Source organism: Leptinotarsa decemlineata, unplaced genomic scaffold (genome assembly GCF_025532065.1).
Source record: "Leptinotarsa decemlineata unplaced genomic scaffold, Ldec_3_MD MMD2_tig00002082_RagTag_RagTag, whole genome shotgun sequence".
NCBI classification, from domain to species: Eukaryota; Metazoa; Arthropoda; class Insecta; order Coleoptera; family Chrysomelidae; genus Leptinotarsa; species Leptinotarsa decemlineata.
Genome location: NW_027412573.1, coordinates 1,481,924 through 1,507,590, shown reverse-complemented (window position 1 = coordinate 1,507,590; position 25,667 = coordinate 1,481,924). Strand labels below are relative to the sequence as shown.

Below are 25,667 nucleotides of genomic sequence, written 5' to 3'. Positions count from 1 at the left end.
TATGTGTAATTAGGTTTGTTTTCAAATTTACAGGACACGTTCTGAAGTAATTTTTCGCAGCAAGGAGTGGATTCTAGTGTCGATGGCAACTTAAGTTATTTAAAAATGGCATTGTGAATGTACGGCCTTCCAAGATGTTCGGCTATAAAATTCTCAGGACAACTAAACTACATCATTAGACCTCCTATTGAATTTTTTTGGCATATAGGAAGCTTCTACAATATCAAACACTGACTGGAGTACAGTCCAACGTTTGTCACAATTTCTGCCAGGTCCGTCGCCCCTGGCAGGGCTAATCACAACACATCACATCAATTTGATTTTATACACTAATGTGTTTCCTTCTTCATGGAAAACATCGAAAGTATCTCCACTTTTCAAATCTGGCTTCAAAACGTCTATGGAAAATTATAGGCCAATATCTGATTCAGATACATTAAACATCCCTGCGTTCTTTAAAATCGATATTGTTACTGCTTCAAAAAAAAATAAGAAATTAACACACCGCAGGCGTTGACAATGTTCCTAGTCTTGTGATAAAGGACTGTATCGTCGTTCTCGCTATACCTCTAATAGGCATATTCAACTTAATTTTATCATCTTGTGTCTTCCCTGAACAGTGGAAAACGGCTCGAATTTGTCCGATATTAAAAAAAAAGGCGACTCTGGCGATACCACAAACTACAGGGCAATTTCAATTTTATGTAAATTTTCTAAACTCTTCGAAATATGTTTGCTAAATGTTATGTACTCCCATATTTAAAAAGTTATTTCTCCTACTCAGCATGGTTTCGTACAACAAAGATCATGTATGACAAATCTTGCATGTTTAAATCAATATCTCTATACGAACCTGGTCAAGCAGAAAGAAGTCGATGTTGTTTATTCAGACTTTCAAAAAGCCTTCGATCAAATAGACCACTATGTTCTTCTCAGCAAATTGACAAAATTGGGACTCTCTAACAAACTGCTTACTGTAATTGAATCATATCTAGTGAACAGAAAACAATTCGTCGAATATGAATCTTTCAAATCGGCTCAGTACGTAGTCACATCTGGGGTACCACAAAGTTCTAATCTTGGACCTCTTTTATTTCATTATTTTTATTAATAACTTGGCAACCTCGTTGAATATTCCCAGCCTACTATTTGCAGACGACCTGAAACTTTATTATAAAATCGACGGCATTACTGAAATAAATGTAATCAAAATTTGGTGTAATAATAATCGTCTACAACTGAACGTATCCAAATGTAAAGTAATATCATTTTCAACAAAAAAGCAAACTTCAATGTACGATTATTCAATCAACAATACTACAATCAACCGTGTACATGAGATAAGAGATCTTGGTATAACATACGACAGTAAATTAACATTTACAACACATATAAGTAATATGAATGCTGATACAAATAGGATGCTTGGATTCATTTATAGAAATGGCAAAAACTTCAAAAGTATTGCTAAAAGTATTGCAAAATTGCTAAATTCTGCGTATGCCAGATCTAAGTTAGAGTATGGCCCTGTGTTATGGAATCCAGTTTACGACTACAAAAAAACATCAATTGAGAGCGTGCAAAGGAAGTTCCTAAAATACTTATGTCTAAAAGTTGATAGAAAGAATGTTTAGGTATAGAAACAGAGCTGGCTCTGAGAAATACTTGTAATTATAATAAACACGTCGCGGCAAACATTTTGAAATCTGAACAGGTTGATCAAATTCAGTCTGATGGAGAAAGTAAAATTGCAAAATCAATTAAGCAAAGAGTTAAAGATAATGAAGTGATTTTTACGAGAGCAGATAAAGGTCGAACGGTTATTGCATAACATAAAAAGGACTACACAGAAAAAACTCTACACACCCTTACCAGCATAAAGTTGCTGCATTCAATAGTATGCTTCACAGATTATTGAATATTCCACTGTCTGATAAGGAGTTCCAGAAAGAGCTGAATTTGATCAAACAAATTGCGGTTAATAACGGTTACAAAGTAGATATTATAAACGCCATTCTTACCAAAAAGCTTCGAAAGCAAGCCATGGACTTGGTCTAGCCATATTCAAGATGCGATAACGTCAGTTATACGACATTGGCATATTTGGGTGAACCAACCAGGAATATTGCCCGTTTTTTGAAGAAAGAAGGCGTAAACGTAGCTCACAGAACAAATAATAATCTAAATAAATTTATTAAAAACAATAAAGACAAAACTTTGTTGTTGGATAGCTCAGGAGTATATAAGCTGACTTGTGGCTCTTGTCCAAAACTGTATATTGGCCAAACTGGAAGAACATTTTCCCAAAGAATTAAAGAGCATAGAAGCAGTTTTATAAATAGAAAGACCAATTCCACATTTGCAAATCACCTATTAGCAGAAGGACATGAGTTCAATCAGGAATACGATGTGTTACATTTAGAAGAGAAGAGTTTGAAACTCAATCTTCTAGAATGTTTAGAAATCAATAGATTCAGGAATTCGGGTAATTTACTGAATGATCAATTAGAATTAAAAACTCTCCGTTATTGAATATTTTTTCAAATGTGATAAATGGAACATAAGCTCAGGTAATTAAATTCATTACAAACTTAGGTAAAAAATCAGGTACTTCAAATTCAGGTACCTCAAATTGTAGAATAAGGTATATATATATATATATATATATATATATATATATATATATATATATATATATATATAAAAGTACGAGCGAAATACGTTATTACTACTTCGAATGCTCGAGAACAACTGAAGGCCGTCGGCGCTGGAAATGTCGCCGAGACGGTTCCCGGAGCGGTCCCAAAGGGGTACCCGGCTGGGCGTGAGTTTGCAAGAGACCTCTTGCTCCTAGATCGCTCGTCGCAGGCAGACCAGAGCCGGCGGGTGCTAGGCCACCGGAGGATCTATTTCCGTATGTATCGTCGTCCTCGAAGATCAACTCCCAGTCCTGAACGCCTCGCGTCCCCTGCATCGTCGCAGATTTCCGGGGCAAGACCTTCTTTTGTTTACACCACAAAGTCTCGAATTTATTATTAGTATACCCTAAACTTTCTAGCTGTCTAACAGGCGCCGCGGGGGTACAGCTGGCCACCACGATGGCACTAGGCCGGACCAGAGGGTTCCCTACGATCCCTAACCACCTAGCCGACACACTATCGCGATTTGACCTACCTAACTCCCTAAGCCCGAAGGAAAGAGACCGCCTCCGGAGGCGCAGGGTCGCTTTAAAGCCCCCAGATATCAGTGCAATGGGACAGCCCACGTAGACTGTCCCTTAGATATACTGGGTAGGCGTACCTCCCGATGTATTCAAGCCTGGGTAGGCCAAATACGTCCAAGGAGGCCGGCTAGTGGGTCCCTCGGTGCGGCGTAGTGCCGAAGACGAAGAAATGCGAATTCTTTGTGTAAGCCCTGAGAAGGGCAGGATTAGAACTGAAAAGTTCCGTTTGCAGTAATCTGGCCTTAAGAAAGACCTGTTTTATAATATATCCTGGATTCCTGATTCCTGGGTCGTCGTTGGAGCTCGGCCTTGATAAAGGCCAGAAAATCTGTTCCACAGTGTGGTCGTATACGAATTCAGATTGGGAAGTAAATTTGGTTTTTTTACTTCCCAAATCTCTGCCAGTAGAAACTGTAGCCGAAGACTCCTTGTACAATCTTTCTAATTCGAAGTTAGACAAAACCAATGTCCAGTCTTTTAGGTTTCCATTTACAATTATATTGTCAATTTATTATTCAGCAAAATCTCCTCTAAGATTTTTGTAATTCTTAGTAACTCGAGCGCAGACTGCGAAGCGGACTTGACTAGCAGAAGTCGAGCTCTGACTGTTCCGACCGCGGCGCGCGGTATTTATTCGTTCGCGGCGAGCGCGCGCAGGCTCCGCCTACCTTGCTCGCTGCCGTCTCTCGATGATCATTCGTTCTCGCGGTTAATATACTCTAATCGCTTTTGTTAAAGATCTGGACATTGGTAACAGAAAGCTGGTTTTGTCTTGTTTTTGGGGGGACACGCCCACTTTCTTCGATTCAACCAATGGTAGATATATATATATATATATATATATATATATATATATATATATATATATATAGCATTTAATGTGTAAAAGTAGTTATTACGACACGCCCGAGGAAGCCATTGCATGGCTTCCTCGGGCGTGATGCGTTTCTGTAAAACTATCTACTGAAAATCACACAATAAAGTGTTTTTAGAATACGTTAGTTATGGATTTTCATCAAGTATCGGCCGATTCATCATATACGATTTGATATGATATCTTTGAAAAATAGGAGAGTTATACTTGGTATAAAATGCCTGCATAAATTACTAAACAATTATATCGACAGTATGGTTCTTTTACCAGAGACCAATTTCTTGTACCAAGACGTGAAGGTCGGCACAATCTGAAATTCTATTGCGAAGCATCACGCACAAATGTTATGCTACGATCACCATTGAATTTTATGTGCAGTAGCTTCAATAAAAACTGTTAACATTGCGATACTCCTTTTGACTCTCTGAACGCCTTGGTATCATGTATCCACAATTACTTTCAATAATACCATAAATAACATTTGTGTCAGTACTGCTACATTGCATGATTTGTAAATTTTTGTGTTATATACTCAATTTTTCATTCCTCTTTTGAAATTCTACGTATACGAATATTTTATATAGACTTTCTTTCAACATGTACTTTTATACATTTCTATATTCTAATATTTTTGATATTTAATTCATATATACTCTGTAATAATATCATTTTCTGTAACTGGGTACTCCTGTTGCAAATTATTTTTTATGTGTACCCCAGCTGAATCATTTGAATATATTGAATGCAACAGATTATATACAGTTTGTTGAAAAATATATCAGGGCAGAGCGAAACGGATTTGTAAGAATTAAATCTATAGAATCAAACTTGTTAACTTTCACTCACAAAGCATACGAGATACTTGAAGACAAATCTCAAGTGGATACTTTCTATACAGACCCCCAAAAAGCTTTCGATTGGTCAAACTAAGCGAAATCCTTCAAAAATCTGTTAAAATCTGTTTTTCCTTTAACCAGCTCTCGCTGCCCTGCATACGACAACTTTGAAAACTTGAAACTTGTGCGACCTAAGAACTAACGAGGTCTCACCTTCTAACGTGTGATTCCTAACACGGATTGGACGATAGGTAGTGAAAATCGATCGTCCGGCCTTGCGGTTCAAACCACCGGTTCGCACAGCGGTCGATTGAGCAAGTTCAGCAAACCACCCACGTCACCCCACCGGGCTACCATCCTACCAAAGATACAATAACACGTTTCAAATAACATGTTGCAGACATTCGGATTTGTAGAACAAAAAGTATAGTGACTGACGGTCATCTTTGGTACAATGATCATCTTTTTCATAATCCTTGGGCTATGTCGACCGAATTTTTGTGGATAACTCGCAAAGCTACCCAAAGGAGATATTTCGCATATCAAATCTCTACATCGGTAGAGATCGCCATGAAACCCTCAATAAAGTAGCATCATATTAATGCAGGATTGTTCCAGTCGTCCGGTATTGGGACCCTTAGGGGGATTAGAATGATATACGAGAATTCGTTACAGCCCCAATCGAATTCGGGTTATTAAAGATTTACCGTACATGATTGAAACTTTTGCTTGAAAATATTTTTTGGGGAGAGCAACTACATAGCGTATGTTTATAATATACGCCTGCATTAACAAATGTTTTTTTCGTTGATTTTTAAATCAAATGTGAAACATTACAAATTTCAATAAATATAAATCAATCATGAATTTCATTAGTTCGGACTTCCATTGTCTGATATAATTTTTTTTTTCTTATTAGTTCTTTCATATCATCATAATAATATCAGACAATGGAAGTCCAAACTGATGAAATTCATCATGAAACATTGTCAATCACCTTCAAAAAAACATAAATCAATCAATCAACGTATACAATATTGTTGAAGAAACAAAATGCTTATTGACAAACCATTAAATGTACAAAATCATCACATCGAAATATATAGAAGAAGTAGTTATAAATTGAATGGGCTGTTAGTTAGTCAGTCAGTCAATAGACGAGTCTTTGAGTGAGTCGGTGAGTCAGTCGGTGAGTCAGTCAATCAATGAGTCGGTCTGTCAGCGAGTCGGTCTGTAGGTCAGTGATGCAGTCAGTGAGTCAGACGGTGAGTCAGTCAGTCATTCAGTGAGTCTGTCTGTCTGTCAGTCGATCAGTCAGTGAGTCAGTCTGTCAATAGTTCCCAGTCAGTGGGTCAGGCAGTTCGTCAGTCAGTCAGCGGGTCAGTCAACGAGTCAGTCACTGATTCATTCTGTCAGTCAATGAGTCGATCGGTGAGTTATTCAGTCAGTGAGACAGTCAGCCAGTGAGTCAGTCTGTCAGTGGGTCAATCTGTCAGTCCGTGAATCTGTCAGTGAATCAGCCGGTCTCTCTGTCTGTTAGTCAACCAGTTAGTCTGTCAGTGGGTCAGTTGATGAGTCAGTCGGTGAGTTCGTCTATGAGTCAGTGAGTCGCAATGTCAAGTTAATCAGTGAGTTACAGTCTATCAGTCAGTCGTTCAGTGAGTCTGTCAATCAGCCAGTGAGTCTGTCAATCAGCCAGTGAGTTTGTCAGTCAGATGTTGGTGAGTCAGTCAGTTAGTCTGTCAGTGAGTCAGTCAATGAGTCAGTCTGTGAGTCAGTCAGTGGGTCAGTGGGTCAATCTATCAATCAGTCAGTGTGTCAGTCAGCCAGTCAGTCTGTGAGTCTGTCGGTGAGTCAGTCGGTGCGTCAGTCAGTCAGAGAGTCAGCCAGTGCGTCAATCAGTCACTTAGTCAGTCAGTCAACGGGTCTTTCGGTGAGTTAGTCAGTGAGTGAGTCTGTCAGCCAGTGAGTCAGTCTGTCAGTCAGTGAATCAGTCAAGCTGTCAGGCCAGGGTTAACTAAAAAGTATATGGATTCAATACTAGTAGCGTTATCTGTGTGTTAGCTTACGAACTTCTTTAATTCAAATCTGCTCATGAACAGATCAGCTATATAAAGGGACAGTGGGTTTCCCATTGCCGGGCTTTCATACTGCCTGTAGTAACAGTTGTTGAACTGTTCCATAAAGTTATTTGTCAGTTATACAAAGTCTTCGACAGTTTTTGGTATAGGGGCACTTGAAAACAACGAGAATACATCAAATGGCACTAAAATTTCACCATTTCGCAATTTTACTGAACAGAAGAAGTTCGGAACCAATTTCTAAAAAACTTCATATCACGAAGCTTGAACTTTAGGTTATGAAAATGCTTTGTTCCGTTCAGCCCCTAATTCGAGAATCGCCGCACTTGGAATATTCTCATAACCGAACCACGAACAGGTTTAATTAAATTTCTGTTCATCAAAACATGAATATTGTTCTGTTCCAACCACTGAGGGATAATTAGGTTCTCGTTCAGTTGTTTACTATACGGAAATTCCCTGCTGTAAATTATGTAATTACAAGAGACGCAGCATGTTCTCCAATGCGGATTCAACCACCAACTGTGATTGTTCTACCAAGGGGTATTCCATTCTTTTCCTCTTAGATATTTACTTGTTACCCTTTTTTCTATTTTCATCATTCTTCATTGAAGAGAAGACCATCAATTTCTGAAAAGACATCTTTGAATAGAGTTTCTTATTCCCTATTCATCGCTGCTTAGCTTTTGTACTCGTTTGGAAGATATGAAGCTTTGAAATTCCAACAATTAGTTTTTCAGAAAAGCTAAAATGTCTCCCAAAATGAATCGGGTGGAGTGCAGTGTAAATCTTTGTTCATATGCCCCCACGAAAATTTTGAAGGACTTAGGTCGGGTGATCGTGGAGGCCAATTAATTTCACCCCTCCGTTCCTATCCTGAGAATTGGGTCGATAGCATTTTGGAGGCAATCCAAATAAATATCACCTGAAGAACCATAAGCATGATAAAGGCAAAATTAAACAATGGTATACTGCCAATTTATCATCTTTCAATATATCAAAGACCAGTCATCACCAGAAGACGATTGTAGATACCAACAATCGAAACGTCGTGAACTAACGTGACTTGGAATCTCTACACTTTTTTATTTTTATTTTATTATTTTCTTTTTGCATTCCTTTAATTTTTATTTATTCAATTATTATATTTTTTACTTGTAGGTTATTTCACTATCATTTCATTTCAGGTTTATTGTTGCTTAATATAATTGTTATTTTCAACTATTCTTTTTAATTATTCTTTTTACTTGTTTCAGGGATTTCAAATCATTTTATATAATAGACAATGGAAGTCCGAACTAGTGAAATATATCAAAGACTAATATAATATCCTCTAAATGTAACCTGGACCATATAATTCTTGAAGAACACATCATTGATCATAAACTAGAGAACAAATGTTTAGGCCTCAACATAGACCACAAATTGAAATTTGGAACGCATATTAGTATAAGTATGCAAAAAATTATCCTTAAGTTGTTATGCGATAAGGTCTATCTTCAACTCTTTGGACTATCTGCTAGGAAAGCACACTTGCGGTACGGAGTTTGTTTCTGGGGGAGCAGCTGTCAAAACTTAATGAGTCAAGTTTTCACAATTCAAAAAAGAGCAGTAAAATTCATTACCAGAGCTAGAGTTCAATATTCCTGTAAGCCCTTTTTTTAACTCATCACATCTCAACAGTCTACTTCCTCTTTATTTTAGAAACAGCCTGCCTAATGCACAAAAGATACAAAGATAATATCTCGAACTCAACTCGTTATGCCACTCGTCTCACATTCAATATTCCCGTTCCTATCCCGTCAACAGCACAAATCAAAAATTCGATTCTTTATAATAGCAAAAAATATTTCAAACATCTCTCTTTCAATCAGGAAGTTAACACGCTACAAACAGTTTCTAAAAAGAGTAAGAAAACTTCTGCTAGATAAAGCTTATTTATAGTATTGAGGAATTTCTTTCGGATGACTTCGCAACTTATAATTACAACTTATAAAGTTTTTTTTTTTTATCATAGACTTCTACCATAGACTTTTTGAAGTGTGCTTGAGCCATATCAATATCATGTTTTGATTCTTGACCTTTATTTTAATGAAGAAAGTTTCATTTCTTTTTTCTTCATTAGGATTTCCTACCACGTAGTAACGGCTACATCCATAAATTTATTTTATTTTAATGTTTCTGATTGTTTTAGTTCTCAAGCCTGCTTTGTCACCATATAAAACTTTTTGTCACAGACTTTCATCATAGACTTTTTGAAGTGTGTTCGAGCTTTATTAATAACTTGTTTTAATTCTTGACCTTTACTTTAATGTTTCTGATTGTTTTAGTTCTCAAGCCTGCTTTGTGAACATATAAAACTTTTTATCACAGACTTTTACCATAGACTTTTTGAAATGTGCTTGAGCTATATTAATATCTTGTTTTAGTTCTTGACCTTTATTTTAATGTTTCCGATTGTTTTAGTTCTAAAGCCTGCTTTGACAACATATAAAACTTTTCATCGTAGACTTTTAACATAGACTTTTTGAAGTGTGCTTGAGCTATATTAATATCTTGTTTTAATTCTTGACCTTTATTTTAATGTTTCTGATTGTTTTAGTTCTCAAGCCTGCTTTGTCAACATATAAAACTTTTTATCACAGACTTTTACCATAGACTTTTTGAAGTCTGCTTAAGCTATATTATTATCTTGTTTTAATTCTTGACCTTTATTTTCAAGTTTCCGATTGTTCTAGTTCTAAAGCCTGCTTTGACAACATATAAAACTTTTTATCGTACTTTTAACATAGACTTTTTGAAGTGTGCTTGAGCTATATTAATATCTTGTTTTGATTCTTGACCTTTATTTTAATGTTTCTGATTGTTTTAGTTCTAAAGCCTGCTTTGTCAACATATAAAACTTTTTATCATAGACTTTTACTATAGACTTTTTGAAGTGTGCTTGAGCTATATTAATATCTTAATATCTTGTTTTAATTCTTGACCTTCATTTAAATGTTTCCGATTGTTTCAGTTCTAAAGCCTGCTTTGTCAACATATTAAACTTTTTTTCACAGACTTTTACCATAGACTTTTTGAAGTGTGCTTGAGCTATATTAATATCTTGTTTTAATTCTTGACCTTTATTTTAATGTTTCTGATTGTTTTAGTTCTTAAGCCTACTTTGTCAACAAAACCTAAACTTTTATGAAAAAGAAGCATTTCTCTGACTCTGACTCTGAACGTATACATAAAAAAAAAATTAATCCAATAAAAGAACATTTTGAACATTGGATCGATAGAGTAGCTTAATTGGGTCCAACGCATCAATCAAAACAAAATACAGGTATATTGTGTCAGAATCAGTTGACCACACAATAATTCAGCTGTAATCCCCCCTTCAAACCGTCATTTATCATAGTACAAACTACTCCAATGACAATGAATTACATGAAACCATGACGTGTTCCCTCTACGCCTTTTATCGTCCACTGTAATAAATGGAAGTGCTATTATTGCCCCACATTATCGGATTTTAAAGCTCCGTCTGCTACTTCTGCTTCATGACTTCCAATTATGATGGGCTTAACAAGAAAATATGATGCCGGCATTCTTTCATTCGAGCGATCGGAGATTACATCGACGGTCTGATACATCCGATAATTGAACCAGGAGCGTGTTCTTTGTTTTATAAATAACCATTTTTTGTTTTTTGGCTGCACGAAACTAGAATCAATACATCACGCCAAGGGGGTGGTAGCGGAGGAGGGGCTGCAGGATATGCAGGGGTGGAGAGGTTTCAAGAACGGTGGTTGGTGTACCAGGGTGGTTCCAGAAGTACCTGGCATGACCTAGAGATGGCGGTAATTGTTTGAAAGATATCACTGTATTAGAAAGTACACAATCTATGAAAGATGTGTTTCAAGTTTGAAGACGCTGCGTTGTTTAGTATTTGCTTGGCAGCCATCAACAGAGAATGATTTCGGTGAATTTGTGGTACAATTATTTCATTTGAAAGAACATGGCCCAACCAATTTGAAAGCTGAAATGGATTCTATGTGTTTCTAACGGATCTTCCAACACGGAATTCCGAACTTTGACAATTGATAACGGACATCTTGTTGAAGTTATATCTGACAAATTATTTATCATTTATTCGGTCTCTTTTGCCATATAACCATAGACGGCTATAGCATTTAACAATACGTGTTATAATAGAATTGTTTTATGGAAATGGGTGTTCTTTATGAATTTTATATCTTTTTTTTCGTCGTATCCAAAAATAATAGAATGGTATATGAGACCGGAAGTTGAGAATATTTCAGTTGAGAGGGCCATTTTGTAAAATCCACTACCACAAAATCGTTCTTCATATATTCCTAACGAACGCTCGTCGTAAAAGACCCTGTATACTATCAGTGATTGACATACTAAAAAATTTTTCAAAGGTATAGAATGCACCCTAATTAGTACTTATTTCAGTGACTTCTTGAATTTGAAATAGGCAGGTCCATCTGCGATGTTTTGGGGAATTTTATTAAAACTCGAATTCCGATGCTTAGAGAACCGTTTTGCGCTAAGTTCGATTTGTTTTGAGGAGAATTCAGCAAATGCTGATTCCTGGTGGAACAACCGTGAATGTCATTACGACAGAACAAAGTATTTCTATTTTGTAAATGTAACAAGCAGTTTCCAATGTGTAAAGAGAAATAAGGCGTAATACTTGTAGCTTTCTGAAGGGAGGTCTGCTAAATTCTGTTTGGGGTTTGCGAAACATGGCACAAATGCATTTTTTTTGTGTAATGAAGAGACGTTTGGCAGCAGATGATTGTCCCCATACTATGATTCTGTACGCCAGTCTCGACTGATTTTCTGCAAAATAGAAGTATTTTATTACTGGAGTTGTCAGGGCTTTATACATACAGCGTATTTGAAATATTTCGGTGTTAATATTTTTTATTACAGTAGATATGTCGGTTTCCCTATTTAATTTATCATTTATATTCAGACATAAGAACTCAACAGAGGTATTACGGTTCACGTTAGTGTTGTTTTCAATTTGTTTTGTCTTGTACGGAAGATAAGAAATTCAGTTTTCGCTGGGTTTATACAGGGTGATTCAAAAGTACTTTGACAAACTTCAGGAGGTGATTCCTCACAATATTCTAATATGAATTGTCCAAATAAATAAATGTCCGGAAACGCTTCGTTTCCAAGATACAGGATGTTGAAGTTCTATTTTTATTTTCGTTTTTTTTTCAAATAACTTTTGAAATACTGAACTTAATTAAAAGAAACTTGGTAATAGGAGGTTTTTGAGGTATTCGAACCTGATGTTCTTATTGCTCTTACTCGTAGGGGGCGCCACCTACACGTCTTTTTTTTTTTAAAGATTCATAACTTTTTTGGGCGTACTTCTAGCACATTTTTCAGTAAAAAAATCGATTCCTCTATCATATCTACGTAAATAAGCTACCCTTGTTACTAGTCGCTGTAAGCAACCGTTTTCTAAATATTTGGACTTGAAAACTTCAAGTCGATTATTTGATAATCGATGTATGTTGAAGTTATTATGAATATTTTGCATTTTTCACAAGAATGCTTTGGAAATGAATTTGACGTTTTACTCGTTTAAAGAGGTCATTACTGTTGGATACGTTCCTTTATGACATCCTTAAACCAAATAGTTATTTTTGTATCAAGGGTGCATAATCTGTATTTGTTTTAATAAAATTTGCAAGAAATGTCAACATTTTATTTCAGGAAATTTTGAATATGTAGAATAAACTAAAATAAACGAAACTAAATTGTATTCAAATAAATTGTTGGAAGTGTCCACCTTCAGCGAAGATACAGGCAGTCAGTCGTCTAGTCATTGAATCTCGTACCCGCTCAAAAATTATCGGTGTGTTTCTTATTGTTTCACAGGCGTCTACTATTCGGTTTCTTAGATCTTCCTCGTTCACTACTGGAGTCTTATAAACTAGTTACTTCAAATGTCCCCAAAAGTAAAAATCTATCGGGTTTAGATCTGGGGACCTTGGTGCCCACGCCTGGTTAGGTTCTTCTACACCCCTACCGATCCATCGATTTGGATAGATTGTGTTAAGGAATTCCCTGGCTACAACGCTCAAATGGGCCAGAGCCCCATCATGCATAAACCACATGCGGATACGAATTTCTAATGGTACATTCTGAAGTAGTCCCGGCAATTCATTTTCTAAAAAGTGTCTGTAAGTTGCGCCATTCAATCGGAGCGGAAGAAAGAAAGGACCCATCAAGTAATTATCAATTATTGCCGCCCATACATTTACAGAAAATTGGTACTGATAATGCCTTTCACTAACTGCGTGGGGATTTTCGAGAGCCCAAACATGGTTGTTATGAAAGTTTGTGATAGCATTTCGGGAGAAGTTTGCCTCGTCCGTGAAGAGTATATATCTCAAATATTGAGGATTTCCAGCCAATTTTCTCAAAAACCATTGACACATAGTAATGCGTTGGGGAAAGTCTCGTGGCAAAAGAGCTTGTACCCTTTGAATATGGTATGGATAAAACTGTTGATTGTGGATAATTCTCCAAACTGTGGACTGAGTAGAATTGACAGCTTCAGCAATTACTCTTGTGCTTGTTTCTGGATTCTTCTCGAGAGCGTTCAAAACAGCTTCTTCCAATTCTGGGGTTCGGACTGCTCGTGGTCTTCCAATAATATCAGCTGCCCTCTTAAAGCTACCTGTTTCTGCCAAACGACGGTGGAGACTAGCAAATGTTGGAGCTGAAGGCAGTACTCGATTAGGATATCGCTCCTGGTAAATACGTCTTGCTTCGCGCGCATTGCCATCCGCAAGGCCATAAACGAAATGCTATCGGCTAAATGAGCATTATTGTTTAAATAATCCACTTTTTCAAAATAAGTGTTTTCTACTTCTACTTACGGAAACTTCAACAAAACTTCTAACTGTCACAAAATATGTAATTACCAAAACTACTCACAAACGTCAAATTTATTTCCAAAGCATTCTTGTGAAAAAAGCAAAGTATTCGTAATAACTTCAACATGCATCGATTATCAAATAATCGACTTGAAGTTTTCAAGTCCAAATATTCAGTAAACGGTTGCTTACAGCGACTAGTAACAAGGGTAGCTTATTCACCTAGATATGATAGAGGAATCGATTTTTTTACTGAAAAATGTGCTAGAAGTACGCCCAAAAAGTTATGAATCTTTAAAAAAGAGAAAGACGTGTAGGTGGCGCCCCCTACGAGTAAGAGCAATAAGAACATCAGGTTCGAATTCGACACTTCAAAAACCTCCTATTACCAAGTTTCTTTTGGATTAAGTTCAGTATTTCAAAAGTTATTTGAAAAAAATGAAAATGAAAATAAAACTTCAACATTCTGTATCTTGGAAACGAAGCATTTCCAGACATTTATTTATTTGGACAATTCATATTAGAATATTATGAGGAATCACCTCCTGAAGTTTGTCAAAGTACTTTTGAATCACCCTGTATACAGCTTATTTTTTTTTAAATCTTTTTGCATATTCAAGCATCAAATCAATACCAGCTTGTTCGTTTGAATCATAAGATTCTTTAGATACCAGGATTGATATATCATCTGCATACAAGATCTGAGAAAACGTTATATTCAGTTTTGTTTTGGGATCACACCACTGGGCACCACACACGTTAGGCGGCGGTTACATTGGATACGAATTCGTACGAAAATGTAGTCGTACGAATTCGTACGAATTCGTAAGAAAACGTCGGAAGTAAACAAATGCGTTCATTGACATGGTCGTGGTTATATTATATACGACCATTTGTCACGAATTCGTACGTGATTTCCATACGAGCAAAATATTTTGTTTCTTTCATAGGTGTTCGTACGACTAGCTTGCATTTTCTAGTGTTTTCAGAGTGACGATATGGATTGCGAATTATTGATAACGTTAGTGCACAAAAGAAGATCCCAGTGGAAACAAAAAAGCAAACAGTATCACAACAGAGAGTTAAGTAGGTATGTATTTCCGTTATCTATTTATATTTATTCAAGAATAATTTTTGTTTCAACACTACATAACTGTCTTATTTTCCAAATTGTGTTCAAGGAGTGTTGAAATATTTTATAAATTTGTTCCTAATGGCATAGGCAGTACGGGTAGCTCTGTAAAAATTTGTGTTCCAACGGTTCGATCACGTGTTTGTTGAGGGGCATTATTTTGAATGACATCTGAGCTTCCCTCCAAATCAATAATTATATCATGCAAAGATATTCCTCTTTTTTTTTCAGTAACAAATATTTCACTAATGGTGATGATTCAAACTAATAAAACTTTGATAGCGAATCCATAATCACTACTGTTTTCGTATAAAGTGATATATAATCATCCAATGTAACCACACACGCCTATTAAATTCGTAATAATTGATTTGTACGAATTCGTAAGACTAAATTTTCGTACGAATTCGTATCCAATGTAACCGCCGCCTTTTACTGTGACTTCACAATTTTCCGCAGGAAATATTCAACTACAATTTGCATGCATCTAAAATTGTCGCAGGGTTCATGTCACAACGACCACAGCGGTGGAACTATGCTCGTGTAATGACAAATTATTATGAGATTTTATGGTATATGGTAATGTCACAAGTAGGTAGAGAGAATTAACTTGGACAATGGGACGCTGCGGTGACTCTACAATGACGCGACCTGGAGATGAAATCGGATCAAATAGAGTAATTTTGCTCGTATGTAGAAGGGTCCAATTCGGCCAATTACCAATCTCAAAGGCGTCACAGTAGTTGTTAGAAGGGGCTACTTCCGGAACTTGAGCATTTGACTTTACTTATTCAATATTTATTTGTTAGAAAAACATTCAGACTGAAACATCGCCTTTTACTCCTCCAGTAAAATATAATGGTATACGTATCAAGTAGGATAAAAAGCCAATTACCCACATGCGAAAAATTGTAAGCACGAGGCGTTAGCCGAGTGAGATAATTCGCGAATGGACGTAATTGGTCTTATCCTCGAGGTGCATACTATACTTTTTCTATGACTGACCGTAGAAAGGAATGGTACAATATATTGAATAATAATAATAATAATAATAATATTTATTCAATCCTTACAGATCACATATAGCATGATATAGGATACGTCACAAATAAAAAACCGTGTGATGATAGACAAATTTACAATCAACAATATTAAAAAATCACAATTCAACAGATTTGTTCACACATACATGAAAACATGTATAACATTTATATTCATACATACAGTGTGACCCATTTTTAATGGAAACACTTCCCTAAAATTTGAAGTTGTAAACCGATTTTAATATTTTTTTTTAAATGTCAAGTACTAAAAGGTCTACTTTGGGACAAAATTTGAAATGTTTATTAAAGTTTCAGGGCATACTACGATATATTTTCTTAGTCGAAAATCGGGATTTTTTATTAACGATTTTTTATTGAAAAAAATCAATACGCCACTGGATTCAGAGTACCTCTAAACAGGTGTGACCAAAATTTCATAGAAATGATATTACAGTTTGACACTTGTGAAAGATTCAAGTGTACTATTGTCAACAATATTCACCTTACAGTTATTCGAATTATTTTGTGTCATGGCTGCAAGAGAGAAAATTGAAATTGTACGCCTTTCGGTAGATGACATTAGAAGTGCTAGAGAGGTTTATGGAGTATTTAATGAGAGACATCCAGATCGTTCTCGTATTAGCCGCGGTACGGTGAATAAAATAAATAAAATATTCAATAAAACTGGTGCAGTATCAAAAATGATGGTAAAAAGTAATCCTGTACAAAGACGAAACAGAAATGACAGGGGAATGACAGGAATGATCGAATCATTTTAGATTATTTCGAAAATGATCCTAATGCCAGTATAAGGAATGCCACTTTAGATTTGAATATTCCACGAGAAACTATTCGGAGATGTCTCAAGGCGAAGAATATTAAACCTTTCAAGCCAAAATTTTCACACACACTTCAAGAAGGCGACGAAGCAAGACGCCTGGAATATTTTTTAAGGGCCCAATATTTAAACAATAGAAATTTCCTAAAAATATTTTATTGTATACCGACGAAGCCACTTTCACTACAAATGGAGTAGTGTCATCACAGAATTGTCGCTATTGGGCAGCGGATAATCCTAACTGGGTAATAACTGTAAAAGCCAGTATTTCCAAAAAATCAACGTGCCTTGTGTGGGATATTGAACGAACGAATTATTAGTCCTTTCTTTTCTGAGTTGAAGTATCTCCTGACCCCCAATTCGAATTATGAGTATTGTATCCCACCCCGTTTTGGTAGCTGAAGTATCTAACTTAAAAATACATGCAAAATAAACAATGTCAATTATGAGAAATTGGCCTCATTCCATTTCCTTGTAGGTTGAGTTAACGACGAGAATATCCTCTTTGAAACGGACGCAGTCAGTTCAGAACGTTTGCCCAACAATAAAGCAAACGTTATTGCCTATCACATTCGCCGATCACGGTTAATTCATAGCGAGAATATAAACGAAACACCGTTAACGGAAAACGTCCGCATATTCCGGGCAATCGAATCGAAATTTTATTGTTACAGTCACGCTTAATGGCCCGGAATACTATAAAACGCAATACTTACTGGAAAAAATGAAATCATTTTCTACATGCATCTAGGGAAATTGCTAAAGTAATGTTGCGATAATTTATTATCGACGAGGTTATGAACGCGATTCGGAGATGATTACGTCGAATGACTGCAATTCAGTAGTCATCCTGCTTGATATTGTTCAAGATCCAGTCAGTGGTGTAGTTAACAAAGGAAACCGATGAAAATAAAATATGTTTCTGTTTCAAAGTTTTCTTTAGGAAGTTCTTCTTTCCATTGTAGCACGGTAATTTGCTGATGATCATATTTTGCTTGTATTGTAATTTTTTTGGCAATAAAAATACGTCAACTTTTGAAGTATCATCCAAAAAATATATATGGAAAACTATGATAGATGAAAAACGAATATAGATTAAAAAACTAAAAAACACGCTTTCAAAGAACGTCTAACTAAAAAGTTAAAAAGGAGTTTACGTATAGCGCCATCTGCCCGCGAATACATCAAGCAATAAAGTCGATAATTCTGTCAAATACAGATCATGAGCTTGAGAGTTACAAGCAAGTAAACAAACATTGATACAAACAGTGTGGCCCATTTTTAATGGAAACACCCCCCAAAATTTGAAGTTGTAAATCGATTTTAATAATTTTTTTAAATGTCAAGTACTAAAAGGTCTACCTTGGGACCCGAACATTTGAAATGTTTATCAAAGTTTATTAATGTTTTTTCTCAGTCGAAAATCGGGATTTTTTATTGGCGATTTTTTTATTGAAAAAATCAAAAAGCCACTGGATTCAGAGTGCCTCTAAATAAATGTGACCAAAATTTCATGAAAAAATATTCATTATTAACAAAGTTATGACAACTCAAAAATTCGAAAACTCAGACAGCTAACAGTCACAATATATCATTTTTTTATGATTTCAACAATAAAGTGCCACCAGATGAAAAAAAACACAAATAGCGTAAATATTTTTAATGAAAATAACGAAATTACATTCACACAATTCAACTTACAATGAAGCAAAAAATTTCAATAAACGTAACTAATACCTAATTATTGAAATGTTTCGATTCAGTGCAACAATTAATTCTAACTCATATTCTAGTAGCCTCTACTAATCCACCACGTATTTCGATACGTGTGTCGTAGCGCTTACGAATGTTTCTGATTACGTTCCTTAGTTCTTGAGGGCTAATATCTGCACATACCTGTCGAATTCTTGCACACAGTTCATTTCTATCTCCTGAGCGGTTTTTGTAAACCTTTTGTGTGAGAAGTCCCCAGAGAAAAAAGTCCAAAACTGTGAGGTCTGGAGATCTGGGTGGCCACTCTATAAATGGACTACCACGGCCTATCCATCGGTTTGGAAAATGTTCTTCAAACCATTGCCTTACGGCTCTGGCATAATGAACTGAACACCCATCTATCTGGACAATTAAATGTGATCGTTCATTGATTGGCAGCTCGTGAATAGCATCCCAAAACTCTGTGTTTAAAAATTCTAGAAACCTCTGCGCATTAATGTTTTCCTCAAAAAAAAAGGTCCAATAATTCGTTCGTTCAATATCCCACACCAGGCGTTGATTTTTTGGCTTCTACAGTTTATTACCCAGTTAAGATTATCTGCTGCCCAATAGCGACAATTCTTTGTTTGAAGGTGATTGACAATGTTTCGTGATGAATTTCACTAGTTCGGACTTCCATTGTCTATTATATAAAATGATTTGAAATCCCTGAAACAAGTAAAAAAAAGAATAATTAAAAAAGAATAGTTGAAAATAACAATTATATTAAGCAACAATAAACCTGAAATGAAATGATAGTAAAATAACCTACAAGTGAAAATATAATAATTGAATAAATAAAAATTAAAGGAATGCAAAAAGAAAATAATAAAAATAAAAAAGTGTAGAGATTCCAAGTCACGTTAGTTCACGACGTTTCGATTGTTGGTATCTACAATCGTCTTCGGGTGATGACTGGACTGATTCCTCCGAGAGATGACTATTTTATAGGTCGTTGAAATACTTTCACTTTCTCTACTTTCCATTTTCCGCTTCACTGATTCCGTGAGAGATGACCGATTTGGCGGGAGTTGGTCATTTCTCGTTTGATGATGGGTTTCCATATGTTTCGTATATCTACGCTGGCCTGGCTGAATACGTTGTTGGACAACATGTATGCGGCTTCCTTAAATTTTCTCCTGAACCAATGTTCCTCTCTGTGCAAGATCTCAGCTTGGGACCACTCGATGTTGTGTTGATGGGTCCAAACATGGTCTGCTATTCCTGATTTGCTGGTTTCTCCTCGCTGTGTGTGCTTCTTGTGCTCGGCAATGCGAATATTCAATGGCCTCTTAGTTTCACCAATATAGGATTTTCCGCACTCACAGGGTATCCGGTAAATGCAATTCTTGGAATCGCAGTCCGCGTTTGGGGGCCTGGTTTTCGTGAGGCTGCTACGGATAGTGTTACCGGATCTAAAACAGGTTCTAATGTTGTACTTGGAACCAATTCTTCTTATCCTCTCCGATAATCCTCTGATGTAGGGAAGTGCAAGCACTGGTTGTGACGGCTTCTCTTCCTTGCGAGGCTCCTGCTGTCTTTTGGCCAAAGTCTTTTCTACCATCGCTTTGGAGTATCCATTCCGCTGAAGATCACTTTTGATGATGTCTAGTTCCTTCTCGAGACCTTCCTTTGTATTACAAAGCCCAAAAGCACGGTCTAATAGAGTCTTGATGATTCCTCTTTTTGTCGATTGATGGTGGTTGGATTCGTGGTTCAGATACTGTCCCGTATGAGTGGGTTTTCGGTATACAGATGTTTCCCACTTAGTGTCGGTCCTCTTCACCAAAACGTCTAAGAATGGCAATTCATTGTGGATTTCCTTCTCCATTGTGAAAGTGATGGAAGGTCTCACGCTGTTGATGTGTTTCAGAAAGGCGTCTAGTTCAGTATTCCCATGGTTCCATATTATGAAGGTGTCGTCAACATATCTCAACCAGACTCGAGGTTTCTTGTGGGCTTCTTCAATGGCCAGAGTTTCAAACCACTCCATATATATGTTGGCTATGACTGGTGAAAGTGGCGATCCCATTGGCAGTCCCTCATCTTGTGTAAAGAATTCGTCCTTCAGTTGGAAATAACAGTTTCGTACACAGCATCCTAGTAATTCCATAATTACTTCTATAGGTAGATTCGTTCTCTCTTTCAGGTTCCCGTCTTCGGATAGCTTTCTCTGTATGATTTGGAGTGCTTCTTCGACCGGAACGTTGGTGTAAAGGCTTTCCACGTCGAAACTAATTAGTTGATCTTCCTGTGTGACTTCAATTGACCCTAGTAGTTCGACAAAATGTCTTGAATTCTTCACAAAAGACGATGTTTTCCCTTGTAATGGTTGTACTAAGGGAAGTAAAAATCTAGACAAGTTTTGAGTAGCCGAATCTCTGGAGCTGATGATCGGTCTAAGCGGAACGTCCTTCTTGTGGATTTTGGGTAGACCATACAAGTGAGGGGGCTTACTGTGGTGCGGTGTTAGGCATGATCTTTCCTTGTCCGAAAAGTAGACTTGGTGTTTTTTCAAAATCTGGTACAACTTCCTTTCGATTGATGCAGTTGGGTCCCGTACGATCTTTGTGTATCGTCCCTTCTGCAGAACCTCTTCGATCTTCTGTTCGTAGAGAACGGTATCCATTACCACAGTAGCGTTTCCTTTATCTGCAGGTAGGATCTTAATGGTGTTGTCTCTACGTAGGCCGTTCAGATCCTACCTGCAGATAAAGGAAACGCTACTGTGGTAATGGATACCGTTCTCTACGAACAGAAGATCGAAGAGGTTCTGCAGAAGGGACGATACACAAAGATCGTACGGGACCCAACTGCATCAATCGAAAGGAAGTTGTACCAGATTTTGAAAAAACACCAAGTCTACTTTTCGGACAAGGAAAGATCATGCCTAACACCGCACCACAGTAAGCCCCCTCACTTGTATGGTCTACCCAAAATCCACAAGAAGGACGTTCCGCTTAGACCGATCATCAGCTCCAGAGATTCGGCTACTCAAAACTTGTCTAGATTTTTACTTCCCTTAGTACAACCATTACAAGGGAAAACATCGTCTTTTGTGAAGAATTCAAGACATTTTGTCGAACTACTAGGGTCAATTGAAGTCACACAGGAAGATCAACTAATTAGTTTCGACGTGGAAAGCCTTTACACCAACGTTCCGGTCGAAGAAGCACTCCAAATCATACAGAGAAAGCTATCCGAAGACGGGAACCTGAAAGAGAGAACGAATCTACCTATAGAAGTAATTATGGAATTACTAGGATGCTGTGTACGAAACTGTTATTTCCAACTGAAGGACGAATTCTTTACACAAGATGAGGGACTGCCAATGGGATCGCCACTTTCACCAGTCATAGCCAACATATATATGGAGTGGTTTGAAACTCTGGCCATTGAAGAAGCCCACAAGAAACCTCGAGTCTGGTTGAGATATGTTGACGACACCTTCATAATATGGAACCATGGGAATACTGAACTAGACGCCTTTCTGAAACACATCAACAGCGTGAGACCTTCCATCACTTTCACAATGGAGAAGGAAATCCACAATGAATTGCCATTCTTAGACGTTTTGGTGAAGAGGACCGACACTAAGTGGGAAACATCTGTATACCGAAAACCCACTCATACGGGACAGTATCTGAACCACGAATCCAACCACCATCAATCGACAAAAAGAGGAATCATCAAGACTCTATTAGACCGTGCTTTTGGGCTTTGTAATACAAAGGAAGGTCTCGAGAAGGAACTAGACATCATCAAAAGTGATCTTCAGCGGAATGGATACTCCAAAGCGATGGTAGAAAAGACTTTGGCCAAAAGACAGCAGGAGCCTCGCAAGGAAGAGAAGCCGTCACAACCAGTGCTTGCACTTCCCTACATCAGAGGATTATCGGAGAGGATAAGAAGAATTGGTTCCAAGTACAACATTAGAACCTGTTTTAGATCCGGTAACACTATCCGTAGCAGCCTCACGAAAACCAGGCCCCCAAACGCGGACTGCGATTCCAAGAATTGCATTTACCGGATACCCTGTGAGTGCGGAAAATCCTATATTGGTGAAACTAAGAGGCCATTGAATATTCGCATTGCCGAGCACAAGAAGCACACACAGCGAGGAGAAACCAGCAAATCAGGAATAGCAGACCATGTTTGGACCCATCAACACAACATCGAGTGGTCCCAAGCTGAGATCTTGCACAGAGAGGAACATTGGTTCAGGAGAAAATTTAAGGAAGCCGCATACATGTTGTCCAACAACGTATTCAGCCAGGCCAGCGTAGATATACGAAACATATGGAAACCCATCATCAAACGAGAAATGACCAACTCCCGCCAAATCGGTCATCTCTCACGGAATCAGTGAAGCGGAAAATGGAAAGTAGAGAAAGTGAAAGTATTTCAACGACCTATAAAATAGTCATCTCTCGGAGGAATCAGTCCAGTCATCACCCGAAGACGATTGTAGATACCAACAATCGAAACGTCGTGAACTAACGTGACTTGGAATCTCTACACTTTTTTATTTTTATTATTTTCTTTTTGCATTCCTTTAATTTTTATTTATTCAATTATTATATTTTTACTTGTAGGTTATTTTACTATCATTTCATTTCAGGTTTATTGTTGCTTAATATAATTGTTATTTTCAACTATTCTTTTTTAATTATTCTTTTTTTACTTGTTTCAGGGATTTCAAATCATTTTATATAATAGACAATGGAAGTCCGAACTAGTGAAACTCAGCGACAATTCTGTGATGACACTACTCCATTTGTAGTGAAAGTGGCTTCGTCGGTATACAATAAAATATTTTTTAGGAAATTTCTATTGTTTAAATATTCCCCTTGGGCTCTTAAACAATATTCCAGGCGTCTTGCTTCGTCGCCTTCTTGAAGTGTGTGTGAAAATGTTGGCTTGAAAGGTTCAATATTCTTCGCCTTGAGACATCTCCGAATAGTTTCTGGTGGAATATTCAAATCTAAAGTGGCATTCCTTATACTGGCATTAGGATTATTTCTGAAATAATCTGAAATGATTTGATCATTCCTGTCATTCCTGTTTCGTCTTTGTATAGGATTACTTTTTAACATCATTTTTGATACTGCACCAGTTTCATTAAATATTTTATTTATTTCATTTACCGTACCGCAGCTAATACGAGGACGATCTGGATGTCTCTCATTAAATACTCTACAAACCTCTCTAGCACTTCTAACGTCATCTCCCGAAAGGCGTACAATTTCAATTTCCTCTCTTACGCTCAATCTTGCAGCCATGACACAAAATAATTCGAAGAACTGTAAGGTGAATATTGTTGATAATAGTACACTTCATTTCCATGGCAACTAAGATTTAAATTGAAATATTAGGTCTTAGTTTTAGTTAATTTGCGTGAAAACTTGAATGTAATTCCGTTATTTTCATTAAAAATATTTACGCTATTTGTTTTTTTTTTTCATCTGGCGGCACTTTATTGTTGAAATCATAAAAAAAATATCCTCATGGCTATATCTGTTGATATAGGGTGTTTTTTGTGACTGTTAGCTGTGTGAGTTTTCGAATTTTTGAGTTGTCATAACTTTGTTAATAATGAATATTTTTTCATGAAATTTTGGTCACACCTATTTAGAGGCACTCTGAATCCAGTGGCGTAGTGATTATTTCAATAAAAAAATCGCTAATAAAAAATCCCGATTTTCGACTAAGAAAAAATATCGTAGTATGTCCTGAAACTTCAATAAACATTTCAAATTTTGTCCTAAGGTAGACCTTTCAGTACTTGACATTTCAAAAAGAAAATATTAAAATCGGTTTACAACTTCAAATTTTAGGGGGGTGTTTCCATTAAAAATGGAGCACACTGTATATACATACATACATGCAAGTGAAGCTAAAAAAAGCGTGGTTATGTTAATACACGAGTATACCAAAGTTCAGGTATTTTCGACATGAATTTTGAATAATTGAATTTCAAACATCTGATATTCATAATCACAAGAATATTATGAAAACTTGAGAGTTGATCCTCTTCAACTTAGAAACGAGATAATGAAGAGAAAAATTGATAATTAAACCCGGGAATTTAATTTGTGGATTGAAAATTTGAATATTCCAAAGGATATACTCATGGTACAAAAAAGAAAGTAATACAAATTATGAAATTATGAAACAACAACAAAAATTAATTGGCGCTCCGGGGCGACTTGATTGATTTCAGAAGCGCATTTGCTTTTTCAGAAGCAGGAAAAGCCGGAAAAATCTGCAGCATCACATCTTATGAAGCTCTTGATTTGCTCTTCCATAGAATAAAATGTAGGGTGTCTCAAGAAGCTCCAATAAACCTAGGAGTGCCAGAATATTTAGTGACACGACTATCGTTAAACTTAAACCAGTCCGTTTCGTCTTTGACCAATGCGTAATAAGATTGAACTGTTCATCTATTTGGAACCTTCGTAAGAGTTTGGTTTTTCCTCAAGAGGTTGAGTCAAGTTTGAAGACCATCAGTGTTATTATTAGATTGACTGGCGCCTCAGATATACTTGTCTTATAATAATCAGTTAGTTTGTTTCTAAAGGCTGTATCTAGGAGAGGAAAATTCTTATATATAACATATGAACATTCATATGAAATCGAATCAGATATCATTCACAGGATTCCTACACAATAGAATTAACGAAAGAAGTAAAATTCCACTTACATAGAACACCGTCATCCTTACTGGTATGAGGCCTAACTTGTGAAAATCTTGAGTATTTCAAATTTGCATGTAAAATCCAAATATCTTCTACGATATATAGGAAATCCAAAACTGTAACATTCAGTATATAGTATGTTTAGTGGAACCAGCTTTGTTATAAAATTGGTTATCAGTAGAAGAGCAGGTTTTATAAATTCTACCTGTTATCTCAAAATCAACCTGCTGTCCATTTACCTGGAACTAATAAAAAACTACTTTTATCATTATTGTA

At 36.6% G+C, this 25,667-nt stretch overlaps 1 protein-coding gene across 2 annotated transcripts in view; it reads right to left on the bottom strand.

The window, feature by feature from the left end:
* The window catches only part of Adcy2 (adenylate cyclase type 2 Ac76E), a 169,376-nt gene that overhangs the window by 88,126 nt on the left and 55,583 nt on the right, over window positions 1-25,667 (bottom strand). The gene's annotated exons all lie outside the window — the stretch shown is intronic.